At 33.6% G+C, this 14,030-nt stretch overlaps 1 protein-coding gene across 1 annotated transcript in view; it reads left to right on the top strand.

Moving 5' to 3' along the window:
- Positions 1–14,030, top strand: part of CDH18 (cadherin 18) — a 518,729-nt gene that overhangs the window by 312,484 nt on the left and 192,215 nt on the right. The window lies entirely within an intron of this gene.

Here is a 14,030-nt window from a genome sequence, read left to right as displayed (position 1 = left end):
AAAGACCCAAGTTCATCCATTGCTTCTGAGCCATCACCAATCAATTTGACTTTTTTTTTTTTTGCCTCTAGAAGAGATATTGAGGCTGACAGCTTTATACAGCCCTATCTCCCTTAAATCCAAATTATGCTTGAGTCAAAATACATTACCCATACCATTTTACCATTCTTACCTACCTCAGTGTCCAGTGCTGATAGACAGATGGTAAAGCAGCAGGTGGAGATATACTGGGAGCTGTAGTCCTAAGACTCCATAAAGATATAAGGTTGTCTTCTCATTGAACTAAAGCATCAGTGGGATTTGGTAGCCACCTGAAGGTCTGAGCAGCTTTTTTTTTAAATTGAACTTTTTACCACTTGGTGTGAGGAAAGGGTTAGAAATGATGTCCTAAAAATTGGTTGCTACACATAACATAACCTAACCCTGGCTTACTTACTGTGGCAAGCAGAAATCATACAAAGAAAAATGTACCAATTTTTGTTTTTGAAAAGATAATTCCATTCTCCATTGGAAAAGTGAATTATGTACACATATGGACAACACAAAATCCAGTAGACTTGAAATATGAACAACTCTAGTTATGAGAGAATTTAACAAACCTCACATCCAAATTGCAGCCCTTAGTGAAACAAGGTTGGAAAATTAAGCCTAGCTTAATAGAAGCAGAGCTGGATACATTCTACTTTGAAGTGGCTTCAGTTATAGAGGATGGAGATATTGGGATGCAGACTGTGCAGCTGGCAAAAGTTTCATGATCAAAACTAATTAACAAATTTGTGTGTTTCCCAAAAGAAGTTAATGATATATTGATGATGATGCCATTGCCATTTTCAGGAAAGTGCCATACTATCTGTGGACATGCTCTCACCATGATGAACCTTAATGAGGTCAAAGAAAAAACTTATGAAAAACTGGGAACACTTATCATCAATATGCCAAAAGAAGACAAGTCTATAATTCTGGATGATATTAATACCAGAGTAGTTATACATTATCAGACATAGCAGGGAATTTGAAGGAGAAATGAAGTTGGAAACATTAATAGCAATGGTCATTTACTATTTAGACATATGTTTCATGACCTTGTCATCACCAGCACAATTCTCCATTTATCTAAATAAAATAAAACTTTGTGAATATACTCTCGAAGCAAACATTGGCATTTAATAAATTATGTCACTGTAAGGAGAAGAGACAGACAGGATACAAGCATGACAAAGGCATTATGTGACATAGTACTGGACCAAACATAGACTTATCCTCTCCAAACTAAATATTTCCATTCAACAAAAGCAACAACCTCCAAGGCAAGATCACTACCAGAAGATTTAATAACAGATTAGAACAATCCTCCATACATGAAAATTTTGTCCTAACTTGGAGGAAAATCTGAATCAAGTCATAGTTGACAATAGTGGAGCAGAAAAGGAGTAGACAGTTTTCAGAGACTTGATGTATGGTATTTCATTATTCATCTGGGCAAGAACACTCACAGAAGTCAAGTTTGGTTTGAGTAAAATGATAGATAATTTCAGAAGCATCTAAACCAAAAATGAGAATTCTATAGGGTTTATCAGTAAGTTATTTTGTCTATAAAGAGACTGTATAACTCCATCAAAAATAAAATATAAGCAAAGCTTAGAGAAATATAAGATTCTTGACTGAGAAAGAAGGCAAGTAAAATTCAGTTTTATACTGATAGTAATAATTCAAAGTTATTTTTATGATATCCTGAAAGCTATTTATAGGGCAAAGATCTAGGTTGCATTTCTACTATTCAGTGATTATGGAGTCTCGGTGATTATTGATAAGAAAATAATCCCAAAGAGATGGGCTAACCATTTCCAATGGCCTCAACAGACCATTGTCAATCAATGCTGACCCTTTACCTTAGGTTGAAGTCAATATCTCTCTATCTGAACTTCCATTTGAAAAAGAGGTTTTAAATGTCATTGGATCCTCTTATTTGACAAAACATCTGATGCTTTTTATTCTAGCTGATATTTACAAAGCAAGGGGTCTGCTGCTCATACTAAAATTGACTGAAATATTATGAGTTATATAGCAAGGGGAAATTATCTTGCCAAGAATTCAATGATACCTTTATTGTTCCACCCTATAAAAGAATAAGAAATAGGTTGTTCTGTGACATTCATAGAAGAATATCTCCCTTAGTCATTACTGTCAAGATTCTTGCCAGAATCTTCCTTAATAACTGATCTTTCATGTGGAAAATGATCATTTACCTGAGAGCCAGTGTGGCTACAAAGAAAGGGCCAAGAATGGTCAATCTGCTTGCCAACAACCCCCAAGAAAAATGTCAGGTTCTGAGCAGAGGTCTATACCTGTTTGTGGATTTGAACAAAGCCTTTCATATGCTCAGTCTTTATAAAAGATCATGGAAAAATTTGGTTGCCTGGAGAAGTTCATCAGAATTGAACTTCAGTTCCAAGATGGCATACTTGCATGGGTTCTGTATAATGGGCAATGATCTTGCATTTTCCCAGTCACCAGTGGAGGGAAGCAGGGATATGGGCTTATTCCCATGCTTTTAGGTATGATGTTTTCAGCAATGTTATTTAAAGCTTTTAATGATGCAGTAAAGTTAGCTAACACGACCATGGTAAAGTTTTTAACTTGAAAAGGTTACAAGCCAAGAGTAAAATGGAGTGAGAGTTGGTGCATGATGCTTTGTTCGCAGATGACTCACTGCAGCCACTGAAACTGAAATTCAACAGAGTACGGATTGATTCTTTACTATTAGTGCTAATTTTGGTCTGATAGAACACCAAGAAAATAGAGATTCTTCACTAACCAATACCATATCATCTATATGCAGAAATATCAGTTACAGCAAATGTAGAAATAATTCATTCTGTGGATAAGTTCACTTACTTTGACCCTATACTTTCCAGGGATATCTGCATAGGTAAATTGGTTGATACATGTATGGCCAGATCTAGCTCATTATTTGGAAGGCTCCATAGGAAAGTGTGGGAGAGAAAGGATATTAGGCTCCTTCCAAACTGAAGGTCTTCAGAGCTGTTGTGTTGACCTTTTTGATGTATGCCTGTGAAACCTGGTATACCAGAATTGTGCCAGGAAGCTAAATTCCTTCCATTTGAATTGCCTTAGGATGATTCTGAAGATTATATGACAAGATAAAGCACTGAACACTAGGTCCTTTCTGGAGCTGAACTGCCAAGTATTCAAATTTTGAAACAGAAAATACCACTTTGATGGGATGGCCATGTTGATCAAACTCCAAACTTACTTTTAGCCAATCAAATAGTTTTCAGAGAACTTAGATGAGTCAAGTGCTCACACAGGAGAAGTGATACAAAGTCATTCTCAAGGTCTCACTGAAGAACATTGTTACAATACTGCGCAGACTGTTGTGCACACATGAAGAAGATGCTGTGCTCTAGGAGCAAAGCAGAAATGCACTAGTTCAAAATAAATTAAGATACACAAATCTTCCACTGCAAGTGTTCATATGATCTATTTTTTCCTGACCTGTGGTAAAGCCTTCTGAGCTTATATTGGTTTGATCAGTCACAGTCACACACACAACTGTCTCTGACTTGGTGATGTCATTTTGGTGGTCTTCAAACTCAAAGGACAACAACCAACCAAATAGTTTTAATGATATTTGGCATCGAGGAGGGAATTATTGAAGTATTTTCAACAAAGCAGTTATACAGACTTATATGTGAATTGATCTGGGATCTATGTTAAAATTGAATTGAAACAGAAAAGATCAGTTAGGAAGCTAATGAAAGAAGTCCAGTGAATGTTAATAAGGGCTGATATTAGGGCAATGAAAGTGCCAATCATGAAAAAGAGGGAAAGATAAGAGAGATTGTTGAGGTAGAAGCAGCATATAGAGATAACAAACAGTTAACTGTGAAAGCTAAAAGAAACTGAGGAAGGAAAATATGAGAAATTTTCAAAGTTTTGAAGGTAGGTGACTTGATATAACACTGAGGAAAGGAGTGATAAGAAGGGAGAATCCATTTGTCACTTGCCTGCTAACCTTCCCTCCACTTCTATATATCTAAATATTATTTAAGCTCATCTCTTCCAAGCCTAGCATGCTTCTGTCTATGATTTCTCCTTTCTCTGAATTCTTTTATCACCTATATTCTTTCAGCTCATTTGAAAGTTAAACTTAACCATATGCTTCTTTGTGATATTATGTATTCTGCATATCTGTATTTATTGTGGGTTTTTTCCAACTAGATTGTAAGATTCTTGAAAGTATGCCTATAAATAAGTTTTCTTTGTGTATTGTTTGTGTTTGTGTGTGTGTATGTTGCATTTGTGTATGCTCTTTCTTGTGCCTAGTATGGTGTTTTACTCATAGAGGATAAAGACATTTGCTGATATTTCAAGTTTATAGACTCTTGGCATAATCAGTTTCTTCCAATGACTACAACATAAGCTTGATATCGAAATGTTTCTTGTGTTTACAAAAGGCATTTTATCAATGACAATAACTCTGCTTCCTTAGTAGGAGGCAATTCATTCCAGGAAACAATATTATTTAATAAATAATAAGACCCTTAATGATTTATGCTCACAAAATTAAGCAGCACATGAATGATCAAATCAATAACCAAATTTGCCATGTGTCTGCACTACTTCTCTGAGGGAATAGAATTGTTTTTTTCATTCATTTGAGATTTATTAAGGAACTACTATATTTCAGGGCTTGTACTAGACACTGGAGGTGCAGAAATAAAAATAAGATAGTCTCTTTTTTCATATAGCACCTAATGAGGGAGTGGTGGGGGAAAAAAGGTTGAGGAGGAGAAGAAGAGATACCTATTAGGTAGGAACATATGGAAATAAACATAAATGATCATTTATACAAAGGAAGTACAAATAATCTCAAAAGAGGATGACTAATATAAGCTGAAACTTCAGTTAATTCTAGCTTTCCAAAATTAACAAATCTGTTCCAGGGAATAATTTAAGGCTATGAATACTCTGCTAGTATTCATTGAAATTCTGTTGTTGTTTTTTTTGGCTTAGGATGTGAGATTGTTCTTTGTTTTTTGTTTGTTTGTTTGTTTTGTTTTTCCTCAGTTTTGTCCTTGGGAATGAAAGGTTGATTTAAAATTTTTGAAAACACTATTAAAGTTGGATATAAACTATTGGATAAATTTCTATAGGTGTTTTTTTTTTTAATAACTGATTGTGAAGAAGCATTTAATAAATAAAGCATATATATATATTTTATAGTCTTATCTTGAATAGTACAAACAAATGTATAAAGCTTGTAGAATATATTGCCATATAAATATCATTAATCAGAAAGTAAAAACATATTGTAGGTCAGCCAGGCACAAAGAGCAATATTTATAACTACAAATACAGCCACAATGCTATGAACCTGTAATCAGCAGACAGTAAATCCCAGCAGCAACTCTCTACATATCAAGGTGATTGGGAGGCAGCTGTTGAAAAGCAATTTGCAGGCAATAGGGTACCTCCTGTAGTTGAGCAAGTAAAAAAAAAAAAAATAGGCAAAAACAAACAAACAAACAAAAAAAACCCATAGTACTTGACTAATAGTACCCAGCTGATGGGAAATAGTACCCAGCATAATGGGAAAACTATTAAAAATCTGAAAGAAAACTGAAATGGGAGCTCATCTGACAAAGCTCCTCCAGGAGTGATAACCAATTGAAATGCAGGCAGTCAAACAAGCATCAATTATATTTCTAGTAGGACAAGCCCAGAGGATGCTAATCCTATTATGATTTCTTTGTCAGTCTTTAACTTTTCCTCTTTTTTTATACTGAATATCCTCAACGACAGGGTTACCAAAGTTTACTTACCTAAATATTATCTTAGGTTTTAGAGATTGAAGGAACATTAGTCATTTTATCATTTTCAGATGCCATTAAAAACTACTCAGAATAGACTCACTGACTCATCTTTCTGAATTCAAATCTGGCCTCAGACACTTAGTAGTTGTGTGATCCTAGACAAGTCTTTTTACATTTTTTGCCTCAGTTCCTCACCTATTAAATGAGCTGGAGAAGGAAATGGCAAATTACTCCAGTATTTTGCTAAGAAAACCCCAAAATGAGGCCATAAAAAGCCAGATATAACTGAAATGACTAAACATTAAAAGAATATCTGAACATCATTTATTTTTATTTTCACAGATGGTACTGATTTAGAACCTCAACATTTGGGTAAATTGGGAACAACAGAAGTTATACTTCTATGAACAAAATTTCATCAATTTAGGTAGTTTAACTCTCCTTCCCCCACTATACTCCTGTTTGGAAGAGGCATTATACATATTTCATTTTACAAATATGGATAAAAGAGTATTATTATATGGTTTTCTAGTTTATCATCAAAAGACATATAAAAGAAAAGTTATAGGCATTAATACTGATCAAGGTATTTACAATTCAATTAATTAAATGTCTACTATGTGTAAAACTATCCAAAATGCTTGCATTACAAATTATTATTTTTTTTTTAAATAGTACCTTCATTGAAATAATAGCTATCTTTAGACTGGTTACTATATGCTAGGCATAGTACTAAGCTCATTTCATTTTAAACAAATAAAAAATAAACAACAAAAAAACAAACCTTTGAAAGGCTATTATTATTATATCCATTTTACAGATAGGAAAACACACAAAAATTATTGGACTTTCCCAGAGTCATAAAGTAAGCTGCAGAAACAAGAACTAAACTCAGATCTTCCTGATTGCAGGCACACCAGCCTAACCACTGCTCTGCTTATAATTTATTCTCTATAGAGGGATGCTTAGTATTTATAAACATACAGAAAATATAAAATATAAAAATATTCTTATAAAATAATATGATGAAGAGGCACCATCAGCTAGGAGAAGTAGAAAATACCACTTGAAGGAGGTTACATTTGAACTGAACTTTGAAGAATTTGGATTTTCAAGAAACATTTTTATCATTATTAGGATATTTTAAATTTTTCTCTAAAGGTAAAGAGGAATGAAATCCAACAGTAGGGAACAGTTTATATAATAGCCACAGATGGAAGACAGTATGGGTCTAACATAGAAATGAAAAACCTCAAAGTTAAGGCATGCTATAGTCCCTAATTTATAATCTAATCATGTGATTACATATGAGGTACATTGTCAAGGGAGCCTAAACTCTTAGCAGCTTGGATTTGAATTATGAACAATATCATATTCATTAGCTAATAATAGAGTCAATTTAGAAGATAGACCAGAGTAGAAGGGATAGACTGAGAGATCATCTGTTGTCTCAAAAGTCACTGTGAGGATTGAGAGAAGTTTAGGAAGATCAAACATACAGAAAGATGGAAGGAAAACTGATTTTCATCAGAAAGCATATATGAGTATTTAGCATCATACTTCATAAAAATAGTTGTGAATCATATCTAAGATGTGATCATTATGAATGAAAGGAGAGTTGAGATAAATATCCATACGGTTGAGAAATTGGAAAACAATTGGAATTCATAGTCTATAAGGGATATCAATATAAATAATGCAGTTCTGAAAGATGATGATAAATTTCAAGAAAAAAAATGGAGGTCAGATCCTCAATTCCTTAAAGAAAGAAAAATGTTCTGGAAACGTACAGGATTAAATTAAGAACCAGGTCAGTATATCACAGAAAGCAGTGGACAACAAAAATAGATTGAGACAGAAGGAGGATCTATCTGTTGGAAAGATGTAAAGTTCTTATAAAAGAAAAAAAAAAAAGGCTTATTGTACCATCCAATATAAAAGAAATGGTCAGAACTAAAATGGTAGCAGGTGGTTAGATAATTTCCATAACAATCTATTTCAATGAGAACCAGAAGATATGGAGAGTGTGAGAAGTTAATGTAGAATTAAAGAAAATTTATTAAGTATGTAGTGGTAATTCCAGAAGGTGCAGGGGGGGGGGGGGGGGGAGACAGAATAGAATAGAGATTGGGGAGAGAAAACAGCTGTAGAAAATTATTTTTCTTACTGAGAAGTTCCCATTAAAAAATAAATAAATAAATAACAACTACTCTTAAGGAAGCATGAAATGGAAGTTTTCTAGCCTTTGGTCAAAGGAACTGCTTTTTGTTCAGAACATATTGTTGATTGGAAGCTGTAGAGGGAAGATCAAAGATAATGATTGATCAAAATGTTTTCTAAAAGAAATCAAGTCACAAATATGTGGCATGAGCAGAGGAAGACATTTTACTCTTTTATTCAGGTTAGTGTCTTTTTTTGTATGCATATAGTACCTTATACACAGAATTAATTAATGGATTTTTTGGTTTTATTTCTTTTTTGTTTGTTTTGTTGTATTTGTTTTTGAAGTTACACTATCTGAAGGAGTCACTGCTTCAAATTGGGGGAAATATAGAAATATAGAGGAAAGATTTTTTTTTTTTTTTTTTTTTTTTTTTTTTTTTAGAAAATATCTTCCTTGATTTTCTTCTCAAATTAGGGATGTAGAAATATGTAACAGAATTAAAAGAATGAATGCCAAATGTCAACATATCTCTTTCTGTCTCTCTCTTCCTTTATACCTCCCTTCATATCTCTCTCTCTCTCTCTTTCTCTCTCTCTTTCTCTCTCTCTCTCTCTCTCTCTCTCCTCCATCTTTCATTCTTCACCAAAAAATTTAGAATCAGGAAACATGTACAATAACCAAAAACTTTCTAATACTCTTATCATTACATATATTTTTATTATAGACTTTGAATTTCTAAAATAAGATGCTAACAAACTTTGGTTTTTTTTCATTTAAACTTAATAAGCTTTTCTGGACACAGAAAAAATGAAGTGAATGATATAAGAAGATAGGAAAATATACTTAAGCTTTCTCCTTCATGAGCATTTTGAGTCATCTTAACCTGACTTCTCCAAAAATTGTGCTTAATGTTTTAAATTAGAATATGTTAGAAAATCACTTTAATGCTTTTTGAAGATCTGTCAACAATGAACAACGTTACTGATAAAATTAAATCTTCCTCTCTTTTCTTCATCATTAGTGAAACAGTAGAGCATTTATTTTCCATAATTTGTCTTTTTTTTGGAGGGGGGAATTCCTAGGAAGTAGAATTAGAGATGGTGAGTAGAGGCTGATGTGTTAAGTAGGAGAAAGAGAGGAGTAAAACTGTGGAAATAATTGGGCTCTTTTTCCTCCAGAATCTGAAAGCATCCCTAGTCTGTGGGTGTGATCATGTGTCACCTCTGTAAATTGCATTTCACAATGAAATTGCAATATTGAAAAATACTAATATATATGCATATATACATATATATATTATACTATGTTAATAGTAAAATAAATTACAAGAGTAATCCCTATTACTCCTCTAAAAAATAGTTTATGCAGTGGCAATTTATATGCCTGCTAGGTGCTCAAAGAAGTCCATTATCTTTTTAAAATCAGTAAACCTCTTTTTTTTTTTTTTTTAAGTCTAAAAGTCTTCTAAAACAGTTACTCTGTTCAGGGCTACTTAGGTTACACATATCTGGGGCTGCGGCCAGGTGGGGAATAGTGAAATTTGGGACCATGTTGCTATGGTAATGTGGCCTTAGCATTCTTTAGATTCTGTGTGCCCCCAGGGAAAGTCATAACTAAATACATGCAACTAGGTCATTATCCAGGGTATATAGGGAGAAATGGACCTTAGAAAATTCTTGGTGAAAAGTGTGTATTTGAGTATATGTATGTGTGGATGTGTGGATGTGCATGTGTGAGTGTGAGAGAGAGAGAGAGAAAGAGAAAGATACACAGAGATAAGATAGACAGAGACAGAAACAGAGAAAGAGCTTGTGTATATGAGGAATAAAGCATGTATGGAAAGATAACTTTTATCTGAGAGGATATTCACCTTTCAGATATTGTCAAATTTCCTGTAAGAGTAACTATTTTGTTAGAAAAGGGAGATAATGACTTATAGTGGAATTTTTTATCTACCCATTAAAAATACTAGTGAGAATTTATAGATTATACAGGGTTTTTCTTTAAATTATGAATATTTTTCATATTTCATGTGTTATGAGTTCAAATGTTGGAGTTCTTGTTCTTCTCAAAGCACAGCCAGTTTAGCTTAGAGCCCTCCGAATGTCTCCAAATCCAAGGGTTCTGTCCGTTAGCCTCTGCCTCTGCTTTCTTCAGCCTCCAACCAGCACAGAGATGGAATGAATCTCTTGTTTCTTTCTCTTGGAGCTTGGCTAGCTTTCTGGTGAGTCTTTCAGACCAGCTTGGTCTCAGTGGGGGGCGTGCAGGAGCCCAGCCACCAACCACAGTGGTGTGAGATGAAGATGAATCTGGTTGTCCACTGAACTCTCACTCGTAGCTTTATCCTCTGAAAACTCTTTGTCTGCCACCAGACTCGCTCCTCTCCAGTCCAGCTGAACTCTCCTCTGCGACCAGCCAGCCAAGTAGAAAATGTATTCTCTCTTGCCTTGCCTCGGAGATGCAATTCTGGCGTAATTCTGCTGAAAATCTGACCGAGAGCCTCTGTCTGTTTCTTTTATCCAAGAGGGAGGAATTGTGGGATACGAGAGAGAGGGATTGTGGGTTTTCTCCCATAGTGCTCTCTGGCCCAAATTGCTTCAAGGGAGGTGTGAACTCATAAAGGTTCAAAGTTTACTTTGTGAAGCTGGCATACTTGTGGACTCCAATGAGTAAAGTTGTAAACACAAGCCTTGTATTAATTAGTCCTACTTAGTACCTTGTTTCAGGTTCTGCCCAAAATCTTCTTGTAAGATTAGATCAACTCTAATTAGTTAGCAGTTTGTAAGGATTCCAACATTCATGGAAAGCAGATTGCTTTAACCCTTTAACTTGCTGACTTTAAATTTATTGATTTCCCTTTAGATATGTATATTCTGCAAAGCATCCTTTCAATATGATGCATTTTACTTTTGTAGGTCAATTTTTTAATGCACATTGATAGTGTTATATTATCTGGAAAGAAAGTCCAATTTACAATGTATTAAATTTTGAAAATTCATTTCTGTTTTCTTCAAATTCTAAAAAAAAAAAAAGAAGTCCTTTTTAAGGGGGAATCCGTGCTCATTCTCTTTCAATTAATTTTCTATTTAAGTTATTATCATATGTGATAAAACATTATTCTTTTTAGTAGAGTTCCTTGAGGCTTTTCCATATGCATGAATTAAATTAATCATTCATTATCATATTATTACAAGATTCTTTGAAAAGCCTGATTTTAATTTCTATTTAGCCTCAGGAAAGCTGATGAACTTTTATAATACTTGCACAGTTATATATTTGCAATGGTCTATAACTGAGGATTCTAGTTGCTGGATACCAAAAGCTCTATCTTCACAATAGCCAAACACCCAGGTCATTTGGTGGAAATAACATTAGTCATTTAATGGCATGGAGACAAAATGATAAATTAATTTTTTCTACTTCCAAATGGTTGTTCTAGAGATGTGGAGGAAGGGCCTAAGTAGCTCTCTGGCACCAAATGGCACTCTCAGCTGTGCTGAATTCACTGATTGTTTCAAATTGGAATCAATTTTATGGATATTTGAGAGTGAATCAAATAGTTATTTGATTGAATTGCGTCTCTATCTCTATGGCATTCTGCCTTAAATGTTTATAACAAATAACAAATGGACTACCCTTCTATTTGACAAACAAAACCAAAAAAAAAAATTATTTTGTAACAAATTAATGGTAGTTTTGTTGTTGCTATTGGTGGTGGTGGTTTTTTTTTTTTTTTTTTTTTTTTTAATGTATGTTTGTTTTTTAATGAGTAAGCCATTCTGAAAGCTGAATAATGTGTAACTTAGTTGTCTTTCCAACAGACAAGTGTGTTAAGCATAAGGGAGCAGACTCAGGTGCTTGAGCTTAAAACTACTATATACATTGACATATATATGTATGTGTGTGTATGTATATACACATACATATATATGTATACATATATTTTAAAATGAGAAATCTTTAAAGGAGTTACTATGCTAAGTAGTAACTTTATCTAATCAGTAAGACTTGGGATGTCACATTTTAAAAATTTTGTCTTTTCAATGAAATGATCTCATATGTTTTAATGATTACAAAATTAGAATGATAGATGGAAAGCTCAATAGGTAGACTTGCTGCAGTTCTTATGTTGTTTTTGTCATGTCTAACTATTCATTACTTCATTAGCACTTTTCTTTGCAAAGATATTGGAATAGGCTGCCATTTCCTATTCCAGCTCATTTTTCAGATGAGGAAGTCAAAGGGATTAATTGCTCAGGACCACACAGCTATTAATTGTTGGAAGGCACAGTTTAACTCAAAAAGATGACTCTTCATGACTTCAGGCCCAACTTTTTATTACTATCTAGTTATATATATATGAGTGTGTGTGTAGTCGTATACTCATTCATATATATATTTATGTAGATACATAAACACCTGGATATATACATAACCATATAAATATGCATACAAAGTGTATGTATGTACATAGCTTCTTTATATCCAGTTAAAAACTTGGCTCTGATGTAGAAAAGACAAATTTGCATATATTATTACTCTCACTTGATAGGTGTTTTCCCCATTAGTTTTGTTTTATTACTTTGTTTCTTTTATATTTTTAATTAATTTATGTGTTTTTGTTCATTCATTCATTTATTTATTTTCGTTACATGGGATATACTTAGAAATAAAGGTGACCTAAAAAACACACACACATTACTGAGATTTTTAAAACAAATGTGTATGAATAGATAAATTTGTTCATTATGTGTATAATAGGGGATTTGTGTTTGTCATTGTAATAAAATGAAAAAGAAAATATATTGAAAACTCTGGTTGGTACTACACTTATTCAGTATTATTCAAAGATAAATATAAGATAAGGTAAACAAAAAGTATTTATTGCCTATTTGTTGTTCTCCAGGAACTGTACTGAGAATTAGGGATACAAAGTCAAAGATTATGTCCCTGCCATTAAAGAGATTACATTTTATCAGGTGAAATAGTCTGTAAAAGTACAGATTCAGACCAAGAAAATATAATGATGTTTTAGAGTTAAGCTGCCCCTTGTTACAAGTTCCCCATTTTGGTTAATAGCATCATCCTTCTCCCAGCTGTGTTGGAAATCTCAGAATTATCTTTGAGACTTCTTTCTAATTTTCCCTTAATATCTAATTAGTTGTTGTAACATGTTTGTTCTGCTTCTTCCATCTGTCTCAAATGGTCTCATCATTTCCAACCTTAGAGCCACCACTTGAATTTAGGTCCTCGTTAACTCTCATTTGGGATATGTATTCCCTTTAATGAGAGCAACCTTAAAGAGTCTTCCATGTTTACATTTAGCTGTAGCTTTATGTTATGCTCATTGGGCTAAGTGGTACAGTAGATAGAATACTGGTCTAAACTTAGAAAGGCTTATTTTTCCGAATTCAAATATGATATCGGGCACTTACTAACTGTGAGACTCTGAGGAAGTCACCTAACCCTGTTTGCCTCACTTTTCTTATCTGCAAAATGAGTTAGATAAGGAAATGGCAAACCACTCTAGAGACTTTGCTAAGAAAATGCTAAATTGTTTACTAAGGGTCAGGCATGACTAATTGACAAAACAAGAATTGTCATTCACTTTCATTTGGACTACTGCAAGAGCTTCCTAATTTTCTTTCTTTTAATCTCTTCTTTCTCCTATCTATCATACTAGACGAAGGAAGGAAGGAAGGAAGGAAGGAAAGAAGGAAGGAAGGAAAGAAGGAAGGAAGGAAGGAAGGAAGGAAGGAAGGAAGGAAGGAAGGAAGGAAGGAAGGAAGGAAGGAAAGAAAGAAGGAAAGGGAAAGGATACTAAGAGCTTATCATGGGACAATGACTATATTAAGCACTAGGAATATGAACAAGCAAGAAAGTCTCTGTTCTCAAGCAACTTAATTCATAGACCGATAGATAAATAGTTAGATAGATAGATAGATAAATAAACAGAGTAAGGGAGAAAACTTCATGTGTATAGAGACTTTATCTATGTCTATAGTTAGATCTATCTATCTATCTATCTA

Source organism: Antechinus flavipes, chromosome 1, assembly GCF_016432865.1.
Source record: "Antechinus flavipes isolate AdamAnt ecotype Samford, QLD, Australia chromosome 1, AdamAnt_v2, whole genome shotgun sequence".
Taxonomy (NCBI): domain Eukaryota; kingdom Metazoa; phylum Chordata; class Mammalia; order Dasyuromorphia; family Dasyuridae; genus Antechinus; species Antechinus flavipes.
Note: the sequence above shows the minus strand (reverse complement) of the source record. Positions and strands in the feature narration are given on the sequence as shown.